The sequence below is a fragment of the Adiantum capillus-veneris genome, chromosome 29 (assembly GCF_014529385.1).
Source record: "Adiantum capillus-veneris isolate H3 chromosome 29, ASM1452938v2, whole genome shotgun sequence".
NCBI classification, from domain to species: Eukaryota; Viridiplantae; Streptophyta; class Polypodiopsida; order Polypodiales; family Pteridaceae; genus Adiantum; species Adiantum capillus-veneris.
Window position 1 is genome coordinate 9,962,443 of NC_140959.1, and position 12,391 is coordinate 9,974,833.

Genomic DNA, 12,391 nt, shown 5'->3' on the forward strand with positions numbered 1-12,391 from the left:
TGTAGATTCCGCCCTCAAAAGCTAGTGAGAGAAAGCCCGTTTTGTCCATGTTGTAGAGCATGTGGATTTGAATCTGCAAGGCAAAGTCATTGTTTTATGCAAGCGGAATTATATGGCCATAAATCATGAGAGGAATGTAAAGTACATGTGGAAATGAATAAATGCAAGATTTATGAAATGCTAGACTGCTATTAAGGACAAATAAGTTGCACTTTGATGAAATTAATTAATCAAGAGTTTTGGGCTTATGGGTGAGTTTATCAATTAATTAGCTATGACTAAGATTATTTAAATGCAAGATCTCCTAATTGTGCTTTTCAGCTTTGATTAGCCAACTAGCTCTCACAACTCCAAACAAAAGCTTGAAATTTTAACTGTAAGCTTGATGGAAGTCTTTTAAATATCACTTATTTCTTTTTTCTTTTACTTTGGTTCACAATCATTTGACGTGTGTGCTTATTTTGTATGTCCGGGGCTTTTTTCTTCTCAAGGAAAAGCACCCACACTAGGAACCTCTAGGGCCCTAGTACCATAGACAATACATGTGAGTGAAGTACCAAATCAAGCCAAGATTTCTCTTCCAACATAAGATTTTTCATTTGTGGCACTTATGTTTTTTGCTTCCATTTCCTTGGTATTCTCACTAGGGTCTTTTGTTGTTTAGATGAGCAGGCTTATTCATGCCTAAAACATTTCTAAGGTCTCAAACACTCAGATAATTTTATCAACTAGGACTAGTGGTGGTCAAGTGAATGAGTTAACCTAAAGTCATGGTCTCCTAATCTCAAGGCTCATCTATAAGATTAAACTCTATTTCAATCAACTTAAACAAAGACAAATTTATACATCTATAATGCCAGATAACAAACATAACTATTGCACTCAAACAAACCATGAAAAACCACAATTAGCAATTATACATATCCACCTGCATGAATCATGGAAAGTAGTACACCTGGAGGTATGGAGTTTCTCATTTCGTCAAAGAAGATGTCCTCAGCCATGTGGATGGAAATCCATATAAGTTCTAAATAACAATATCAAACAACAAGGCACTATACCTATGGGAGGCATGTCAGTGTGAAGAAATTAAAACTCCTAGAAAACAAACTCAAAACACAATCCAGACCCCTAACCTACCTATCTGTCATCCCTTTTAGAATCAAGGAAAGAGGATATTATATAAACCGGGTGACATCCCTAAGGCTAGGCATCTATCCTCATCATGTAGATAAACGGAATCATTTTCTGTGAGGCCATAGTCTTCCTCGGTCTCTATTATTTCTTCTTCATCATCCTCTTGTGCAAGCGTGTTAATCAAGAACCTCGCTATGCGTGGATACTCATCTTGTGCAAAAGAAGAAGCATATGCCACTAGAGAAACATTCACTACTGGGTAGGGATCACTAGTTAACCATAGACAGATCAACCATTCTAACTCCTCAAATTTCTCTCACGCGCAAGTCTCTCTACCAAATCCCATTCACAAGAAAGTACATGGTAGCAGATGTGAAACACTTGAGAAAAATAAAAAGGGTACCTTTCATAAAAATAGAAGCGCATGCCTCTGGTGAACTAGCCATCTCTGAGAATACAGATAGATTTGGTTAGGTCTTAAAACATAAGAGTTCTTTTCGTGTGGTGCTTGATGTGACATGGTGAATTTGGACTTATGTGTAGGACTTGATAGGGTGCTTTCTCGTTGCTAGTCGCTCTTGCTCTTTTACTATTTGTTATATACATATATATATATATATATATATATATATATATTTGCTAGAACTAGTATAAGGCTATGTATATACATTCCCTAAGATTGGTGATTGAGAGGTCAGGGAGGAAGGTTGAGAGGGAAGCAAGTGAATGATGGATGTCAGCAAACACTCCCCTCTTTCTTGGGTAGATCATTCCTTTTGGAATGATGTCGTCACCTTTTGAAACCAGTTGCTCCATTTTGTTATGGGTGAAGGCTTTAACCAATAGTTTTCGACCTCCCTATGTGTTTCATCTAGTTGCAAGTGGTAAGGTACTCTCTCATGATTTTATTTGCAACATTGTTGTAGGTGGTGAACTTACAATGGGAGGTGCAAACTCTTTCTTGTTTGTATGGATATGTACAATGGTAGGTGGAGTGTTGGGTATGCAAGCCCGGTAATGGTGTCTAGCCTGCTATGGGAAACTCCCTTATAGCATGCAGGTGTAAGAGTCAGTTGCAAGTCAAGTTTGCATGGCCTTTTTGGCTTTATATACATTGTAAGGTTTTAGAATCAATTATCAATAAAGTATAGCGTGTGTTATTTTTTTGGTTTTGGTTCTTACTGTGTTGACTCTCTCTCTCTCTCTCTCGTGTTTTGCTGCATATCATCTCCTCCACGCCATGGCTATTCTCAGACGGCATCCCCCATAGCCTCGACCCCAACACATGGTATCAAAGCCAAGGTGGGCCGCCAAAGCAAGAATAAGTCTAGGGCATTGAACAGGCAGGGAACACAAGACACTGCAGTTAGACAAGATAAGGGCATCACTCTCAAAACGTAGACCTTTATGGGCGCATAGTTGCAATAGCAATCAACACTTGTAGCGGCTGCAGGCGGGTGAAGCTTCAAGGTGCAGACAGAGCGTTTCAGAACGATGTTGCTACCAAGTCTTAATGTCAATAGGGAACAACAGTTCTCACAAGCTAATCAAAACGCTCCCAACACTCTCAAGTGATTCCTAAGCAGTGCAACAGGTGGTGAATTGCCTCAAACGGTGCCATCCGCGTTGCACGTGATGCTTCAGAAGAGCCGATCGACTACTGCAGAACGTTATTTCACAAACCAAAGTTTTGATTAAAACTTTTCTATGGACGCTAGAGTTCACACATAGTGTGATGGTATACCATGATTATCCACCGCTATAAATCCTCAAAGTTTTTGTTCAGCGCCCTGGCCTTGGATGGTGATGCTAAAGAAAGCATTAGAACGACTCCAAAAATCGAAGCTTCTCGAGAAACAAAGATAGAGGTGACTATTCAATGGTTTTGCTTCAAGCTAGGTCTATGATATGCTCAAATACATCAACAAATGATACACATCTCACAAGAAGATCTCCTTCAGGAAGTCAAAGACCGATACATGAGTATTTGCTTCGCGAGTACAATACAAGTTTTTCAAAACCAGTTAAGTGTCATAGGTTTATTTCAAATTTGGTATGTTGTCAATATCAATTTGAAAGCCTTGTTTTAGCCTCTCAGTAGTCGGTTACTGTCATGCTAAAAACTTTGTACGAGTTATAGACACTTTCATAAAAATATAATGGTAAGACCACCTTTTGTTGTTTTGGTCGGGTTATGGTATGTCTCATGCTGATAGTTGTTTGAGGGAAGTACACACACATACCTATGTTATTGTCAGGGGGGGGAGTTCTACTCATGGTTTCAGGTGATTGGACTCTGCCACGGTCTGTCTCAAGTCCATTGTCAGAGGTTTGGGCTTGAGGGGGGGTTGTTGGGTATGCAAGCCCGGTAATGGTGTCTAGCCTGTTGTGGGAAACTCCCTTATAGCATGCAGGTGTAAGAGTCAATTGCAAGTCAAGTTTGCATGGCCTTTTTGGCTTTATATACATTGTAAGGTTTTAGAATCAATTATCAATAAAGTATAGAGTGTGTTATTTTTTTGGTTTTGCTTCTTACTGTGTCGACTCTCTCTCTCTCTCTCTCTCTCTCTCTCTCTCTCTCTCTCTCTCTCTCTCTCTCTCTCTCTCGCTCTCTCGTTCTACTGCATATCATCTCCTCCACGCCATGGCTATTCTCAGGTGGCATGCCCCATAGCCTCGACCCCAACATGGAGGTTGTGTTGAAGCTTCTTTTTCCGTATAGGAACTACATGAACAGCAAGAAGCTTCATTTAAATTCCCTGTTCTCGAGCTAGGCGGAACAAATTGTTCTTTCTTCGGTACCCAAACTAGCTCTGGAGCGAGTATGTAGCATTTCGTGATTTTTTCTTTTCCACGATCTTCAATCTGTTTTGGAGCTACGATATTGGGCTCACATGGGCCAGGTGACAAGTAAGAGCATAATTTACATTTTGGCACCAAGATTTGATCATTTCCTTCATAGTAGCTTTGGGCTTCCAATAGTTTTTTAGGAATCCAATGCAGCGTTTCTTTACATTTCTTGGGGCGAGTGGGACGTCTCTTACCAGGCTCCTATCTTTGAGCACTAGCTATGGTCGCTAAAGAAGCTTTAGGGACCCACTTGTATGTTTTATTTGTTATATTAGGATGGGTCTTGTGTGTTTCAAGCTTTATTTCAACTACAGCAGTTGAAGCTCTAGAGAGTTGGGCTATTGGAACATATGGTTCAACCTCTTGGACATGCAATGTTTTGGGTTTTATTTCCGTAAGAGGCAATATCTCAGGGACTATGGCTTGAGTGGCAGGGCTAAAGTTGGTTTCTGCGTTGTGACACCCCCGATCCCCCAATCAATAGTGCATTTGGTGGCTATCATCCATGTGCATCCTAGGTTTATATTGCCCTCCATAGTTTGAGCAGGCATGACCAAAAAGTCTTGAGCTATAACCCCATTGTCATAACTGACCGAAGTGTGCCAGATTCCAAAAACCGCAATTTTTTTCTTGTTGACACCCTTCACTTGGATAATACTCTCAGATAGAGGTGGATTTCCCAACTGACACCATACTCCATATGACAACATACTATACTTAGCACCCGTGTCCAATAAGGCGTTATATAGCACTTTTTCATAGGCACTATTTAGCTCAATTGTGTATCATAGAGGTGTGTCAGAGTCCAACCGATCATCCTCTGTTTCAACGTGGAATGCATGTGTAACTCCAAGGTTGGCCTCTCGTTGGCGTCTTATGCGTTGGTGTTGCTCTTTAGCCTCAACTTGAGCTTGTATCTTCTTCAATTCTGTTTGTGCCTTAGTTGCCTTTTTTTAATGGATGGCACATAGTTCCTCTTGGCTTAAAGGATCATAGTATCTTTTAAATTAGCTCCCATTGAGGAATCCAATGGTTTCAACTCCATCAAGAGTCTCCACACGAATGGTCCCTTGTGGGGTGATTTCACATACTTTATATAGTCCTTTTCCACATATTTCAACTTTTTCTTTTTGTAATGCACTCCATACATAAGGACTTTATCACCAACATTGATATCCTTGTTCTTTAGATGACGATCAAACCATTTCTTCCTCCTATATTTCTCCACAAGTGCGTTTTGTGCAGCCAATTGCCTTTATTCATCTAACCTTTCAAGGATATATAAGCGCTCAACTAAAGGGTTACCATCCTAACAATTGATTAAGAAGTACGATAAGCCCATAGGGCTGAAGTCAGCTTCAAGTCCCAATTTGTGCGATGAGCTTCCACCGTTTTGGTCAAGATAGAGATTAAGGCCTTCTTGGTGCTCTCAGCTTGGCCATTTGCTTGTGGATAATAAGGTGTGGACTTATGGTGAGCTATCATGAAGTTGGTAGTGAGTTCTTTTATCACTCCATTGATAAAATGAGTGCCATTGTCACTCACAATCTCAAAGGGACAACCAAATCTTGTAATAATGTTCTCAAAGAGAAACTTGGTAGTTGATCTTGCATCAGTCTTACGTGTCGCCTTGACTTCCGCCCACTTTGTCACATAGTCAGTGGCAACGATAATATATCGAGATTGAGTGCTACGAGCTGCCGAACTAATTGGGCCTACAAAGTCCAAGCCCCATCTTTCAAATGGTTGAGTCACTTTAAGAGGATGTAAGGGCATCTTATCCTTTCATTGTGTGATCTTGTAACGTTGGAATTCATCACATCCTTTTGCAAAAAGTGATGCATCTTTGGATAAGGTAGGCCACTAATAGCCTGATTGCAATACCTTTCTAGCTGTTAGTTCCCCTGAGGAATGTCCTCCGGCTATACCCATGTGGGATTTTTGCAGTATGTACAAATACTCATCCTCACGGGCACAAAGTCTAAGAATATCGTCCTTCCCTAGCCTGTAGAGAGTTCCTACAACTTGAGAATAAGGTTCACATTCTCGTAACAATTTTCAAGCTATGTCCTTATGAAGCTCTTCGGGTGGAAAACCATTAACTAGAAAGTTCACAATCTTCTCACTCCATTTAGGTATGGTTTTGACTAGAAATAGAGAAGTATTGAGCAATTCATCATCGACTCTAGTAGGGGCTTCACCATTGGGTATGCGAGACAATTGATCTGGCATGACATGTCTTTTACTAGGTCTCACCACAATGGTATAATCAAACTCAAGGAGAATTAACAACCATCGTGTAATTCTTCCCATGGAACAAGGTTTATTTACTAAATACTACAAGGCCTTATTATCAACATAGAAAACAAACTTGTTGGCCAGAAGGTAGTAGCAAATTTCTTCACTGCATAAATCATACCTAAACCTTCTCGCTCTGTAGTGATGTAGTTTCTCTTGGCATCATTCAATTGATGACTTGCAAGCTAATTGGGTAGCCCAATTTGTGTTCTCCTAGTTGAGCTAGAACACACCCAATAGCAAATTTTGATGCATCAATATGCACATGGAAAATTACTTTCCAATCAGGCACTCATAGAATACGAGTGCTAGTCAAGGTCTTTTTCAACGACTCATAAGCATGGTCACACTCCACGGTCCAGTGGAACTCAATAAGAAGCTTGTACAAAGGACGAGCTATCTTGGAAAAGTTTAAAATAAACCGTCGGTAATAACCAACATGGACTTTATAGTTTGTAGGTGGTGGGAATTCAACAATGGCTTTAATTTTGCTTTCATGTGTGGAAATCCCATTTTTGGACACTATATGCCTTAAAATGACTCCATGTTTAACCCAAAATTGGCATTTGAAAGGGTTTAAGGAGATGCGATACAATCTGCACTTCTCAAAAACTTTTCGTAAGCATGATAAATGTTCTTTCCAAGAGGAATAAACACTAAGGTCATCTAAGAAAGCTTCGCAAAACTCCCTCAAATATTCTCTAAAACCAGTGTTTATTAATCTTTGAAAGGTACCAAGGGCATTGGTTAAGCCAAAAGCCATAACACAAAATGCAAACACTCCAAATTTGGTTATAAAGGCTGTTTTTGCTTGGTCCTCTAGCACAATTTTGATTTGATTGTAGCCAGAGTACCCATTTAAAAAGCTATAAGCTTCCTTTCCTGCAACTCTTTCAAGCACATGTTCTCAATATGGCAAGGGGTAATGGTCCCTCCTAGTGGCGGCATTGACCTTATTGAGATCCACGCACACTCTGAGTTTCCCATTCTTTTTTGGCACAATCACTATTGTAGACACCCATTCTGAGTTCTCAATAGGGTATATGAATCCACATTTCACAAGCTTTTCAATCTCTTCTTGAACAATATTTGCATCTTTAGGATTCATTGGGTAGGGTTGTTGCTGAACTGGTTTAGCCATGCTATTCATGGGGATTGTGTGTTGCACCACGAAAGGTGGAACACCTTTCATATCATGATATGTCCAAGCAAATATATCCGTGGATTCCTTGACAAGTTCTTTAAGTACACACTCTTCAGTCTCTGTCAGATCTTGGGCAATGAAAACAGGTTTGGACTCTTCTCCTGGGTATGCTAGCTCTATTTCCTTAACTATCGCTAGAGCGTCATAGACTCCATTGCTTCCATCGATAGGTTTTCTTTGAACCTTTGTATACACAACCTTACGTTCCTCTGTGGTATAGGATTTGAAATGTTCAGGTGCACGGTGTAAGTCTGTGGGGTCCTATTGTTTTGTGGACTATGATTTCACTTCCGATTCCTATTGTTGTTGAGCTAACTCTTGATTTTGTCGTCTCCTTACGGTATGGCTCAACTTTGGCTTCTCTATAGCCTCTAGTTGTGCGATGTCAATGGGTTGTGGACTACACCACATAACCTTTGAAGGTATTCACCCCAATTATCAACCAACTTCCGATGAGCATCAGATGCCCCTTTATAATTAAGCCATTCTGTGGTAGATTTCTTTTCATTTATTCTAGCACGCACATTTGCTCGATATCATCGCCTCTTATATCTCTCCTCTTGTCTAATTTTTTATTACAGTCGATCTGTAGTGAAGAGTCACTAATTAAATTGCTACTTGTGTCTTCTTCTCCCTTGGATAGATTGTCATGTAGGGTACCACTGGGCCCTGAATGGTTTGTCCCCACATTTGCACTAAGATTTAACTCAAATTCTTCGTCCTCAAAGTCAATTTCAATTGATGATTTTGACCTCAAATCGTGGGGGCTATAGTCTTGTGAGACGCTATTGGTTCCAATGCCAGTCAGACCTTCATCTTGTAGGTCATCAGAAGCTATATGCATTGATTCTAGCATATTTGAGGGAACGAGTGGTGGCATTTTATCCCCCTCAAGTGTTACCCAGGTCGTCCCCATGTTTCCCCAAGTGTCTATGGTTGCTGCTAGGTGGACCCAATCCACATTGTCCGGCTCAGTCATCCCAGGTAGTACATCCATATAAGGAGAATCTTCACCAACATCAGTGTCTGCTTTACACGTGTAACAATACTGCAATAGGGCCGAGTGAACTGTGGTGTTAGATCTATGATCAATTATGAACTTTTTTCCTAAAGGATGTGCTCGACTAGTTACAAGATCCACTCGAATGAGAGAATCTTGGAACTGCAAGTAGACATGGTTTTTAGACCAGTCATGCACCATTTTTGCTTCCTCATGAAAGGACATCCTAAGATCATCTCAGATGCCATAGTGTGCTTGGACAAATCCATAACAATGAAGGTAATTCTTATTCTATGTCCAAAGACCTGATCTGGAGATCTTCTAGCATCCCAATAGGTTTAACAATAGACCCATTGGCCATCTTTACTACTATGGTTGTCGTTCCAAGGTGAGGTCTTCCCATAGTTTCCCAGTAATTTTTAGTCACAATGCTAACCTCAGCGCCACCATCAAGGATTCCCTTCACAGTTAATCCCTTGGTAGTGATTGGTATGGTTGCATTGGATTCATCTCCCTCAAAGTATTTTCCCAACCTGTTAACATGTATTTCTACAATAGGGTTCTCTTCTAGGTTGGGTTGTGGATCTAAGTGTTCCTCCTCTATTGGCATCTCCCTAACTCCATTCACCTGTGCGAATTGTGGTATTTCCCGACCTTCAGTTCTCCATTGAGGAAAGATCGAAGAGCTAAGAATAGCTCAGGGTCTCCATATAGTTTGGACATGATGGTAGTTCTAACCTCTCAAGCCTTGAAATCCATCAATTTGGTAGTATTTAATGGCACCTTTTGGGCTTCAATCCCTTGACGTAGGGAAGATGGGATCTCCATTTCTTTGATAGGGTCAGGTAGTCCCTCTGTAAACATTCTTTCCAACAAGAAGTGAGTACGCCTACTTTCCCATGACTTTAAGTCACTTTCTTCTTGGATGACACTAGGTATGGCTAGAGGTCTATGGACTTTCTGAGGTTTTTGTTGCGTAGGGAACACGGTGTCTGTAATTTGGATCTGCCTAGGTGCTGGTGTTGGGGTATAAAGCCCAATGTGGTCGCCCAGGTAAGTGGGCGGGACGCCAGGTATGTACACATATTCTTTTGTAAAAACCTAATAAGAACTCACTATGCTCTACACATTACAGTAGAGCGAGTTCACCATATTGTCGTGCTCTTCTTCTCGCACTCTCTCTCGCGTCGCACTTCCGCTCGTACTCCTTCAACTGGTATTAGAGCTCAGATCGAGGCTCGGGGCAGCACTGCAGGAGGCTAGAGTCACTAGCTCAGATTGGAGTGAAATTCGACAGGCAAAGACACAGCCCCAAATCTTGTGGGAAGCCCCGTAGGATTTGGTGTGCTCAGAATTTCATTCTGAGGTCATCTCGGCAACGGTTCGGCTTCGACAAAGTTCTGCACATGCCATTTTCGACTACGTGGTCTCAGCGGGTGCAGATCCGACTCTGCAAATTTGGGGTTCTCGGCCTACGACTGCAGGTGCTGAGGATATCCACACTCCCAGAGTGTTGATTTGTGGCTGTCTGCACATCGAAGGACAGCTCACAGTTCTTGGAGGCGTGTCACATACGACACGGGCGCATCTACACACAGACTGTAGGCGACATCCACTAGTTCATTAGGTAGCTTGTGTTTGCTGCTTGATATTCCAGATTTCATCCTGACATTGCAGGTACTTCCACATGGGATGTATTGTCAGAGATGATGTATGTCTGTTGAGGGTTTGCTGGCTGAGAGTCACGCAGCAAACAACCGCCGCAGCGGTTACAACATATAGTGGGAAATTTGTGGATGTATGACTTTGTGGGAAGTCTATGTACTGTCAGATTTACTGCAGCCTTTGTTGAGGGTCGAGTGAGGTTTTATTGAGCTGGGGGATTCTCGAATGTTGAGATCCTTTCGGTGATATAGGTCTTGGAGCGATCCCTCGAGCACCCTTAGATAGGCAGCTAGGATGTATTGACTATGAGTTAGACAGTTGGGATTGCATCTATGCTTTGATGCCGTTGAGGCATTGTCACAGTCTATGCTTACAGGACAGTGACAGGACAGTGAGAGACAGTACAGGTGCAGGACAGGTTTACCTGCAGCTTACAGTGTCAGAGAGACAATGTTTTTTGAGCTGTTTTTTGGTCTGTTTTTGAGTACACTAGAGCCATTTTACAAAGGAGACTCTTCCAAAATTTATGCAGAATCTGAAGCTTTCTTGGTTCATTTGACAGGTTGATATTGGTTCAGAGGTCAGTTTACAGGGGAAACTCTGCCAAATTTTTCCCAGGAAAGTAAACTACTGTGAAGCGTAGCTATGGCTGGATCACAGGACACTACTCTTTACAATATCAAGAAGCTCAATGGAAGCAATTTCCCATTGTGGAAGAAGCACATTTGGCACGTGTTGGTACAAAAGAAGCAGATAAAACCTGTAAAGCTCAAGGGGATAAAACCAGAAGATATGGACGAAGATGAATGGAGCAAAATGGATGAATTGGCACTTTCTACCATCATGTTGACTTTGGCAGAAAGCGTTTACTTCAATGTAGCAGACGAGATGTCGGCTTATCGAGCATGGTTAAAGCTGAGTGATCTTTATGAGAAGCAGAGTGCAGCTTCAGAGGTATACTGGCTTAAGAAGCTTGTTGACTTGAAGATGAAAGAAGGGACACCTATGTCCAATCATCTGAATGAATTCAACACAATCTATAGTCAGTTGTCAGCTCAAGGTGTCAAGTTTGATGAACCTGTTAGAGCTATGTTCCTGTTGATCACATTGCCGGAAAGTTGGGACACTTTTCGCACAGCTTTGAGTAATTTTGCACCTCCAGATGGTTTGAACATAGCAGGTGTAGAAGGAAGTCTGCTTACTGAAGAAACCAATAGAAAGACAATGGACAAAGGCAAAGGAACAGCCTTAGTTTTCAGGGGAAGGACCAAAGAAAAGTACAAAGGTGGAAAGAGGAATCAGTCTCGTAGCAAGTCCCGCAGTGCTAAAGGCAAGAGTGACATAGAATGCTACCATTGTGGCAAGAAGGGTCACATGAAAAGAGACTGCAGAGAATGGAAAGCAGAAAAAGACAAAGAGAAAGCTGAAGACCATGGTGAGAAGAACAAGTCCTCAGTGAAGATTCAAGAAATAAATGTGACAAACACTGTTGCAGAGGATGACAGTCTAGTGTCAGGAGACATCTACTTCTTGAAGAATACAATGGACTCAGCTCTTCTTACAGCATCTGATGGAAATGCACTGAGTGACTGGATTATAGACTCAGGGGCATCACTTCATGTGTCTCCAAACAAGGAGTGGTTTACCTCTTATGTGCCCACTAAAGATCATGTTCGGCTAGGCAATGGGCAGACATGTGAGATCTTAGGTGTTGGAGATGTTCAATTGAAGTTTCAGAATGGCTCTTCTTTCACGCTGAAGAATGTGAGACATGTTCCCGCAATTACAAAGAGCTTGATCAACACAGGTTTACTTGATGATGCTGGCTACGTCACCACTTTTGGACAGAACATGTGGAAGATATCCAAGGGTTCTATGACAGTAGCACATGGAGTAAAGTCTGGAGGACTTTACATGATTTATGTATCAAATGTCTCTAAAAATGTAATCAATGTAACCGAGCAGCCGAACGTTTCTTTGTGGCATAGCCGGTTAGGACATATGTCCAAGAAGGGAATGGAAATCTTGTCTCGTTCTGGTTATTTGCCTGGATTTTCATTTAATGATTTTGAATTCTGTGAACATTGTCTGTATGGTAAGCAAACACAGCAGCCATATAAGCATAGAAGCAATAGAAGAGATACACAGTTGGCACTTGTTCATAGTGATTTGTGTGGACCTATGCCTAACCTATCTCTAGGGGGAGCTTCTTACTTTATGACATTTATAGATGATTA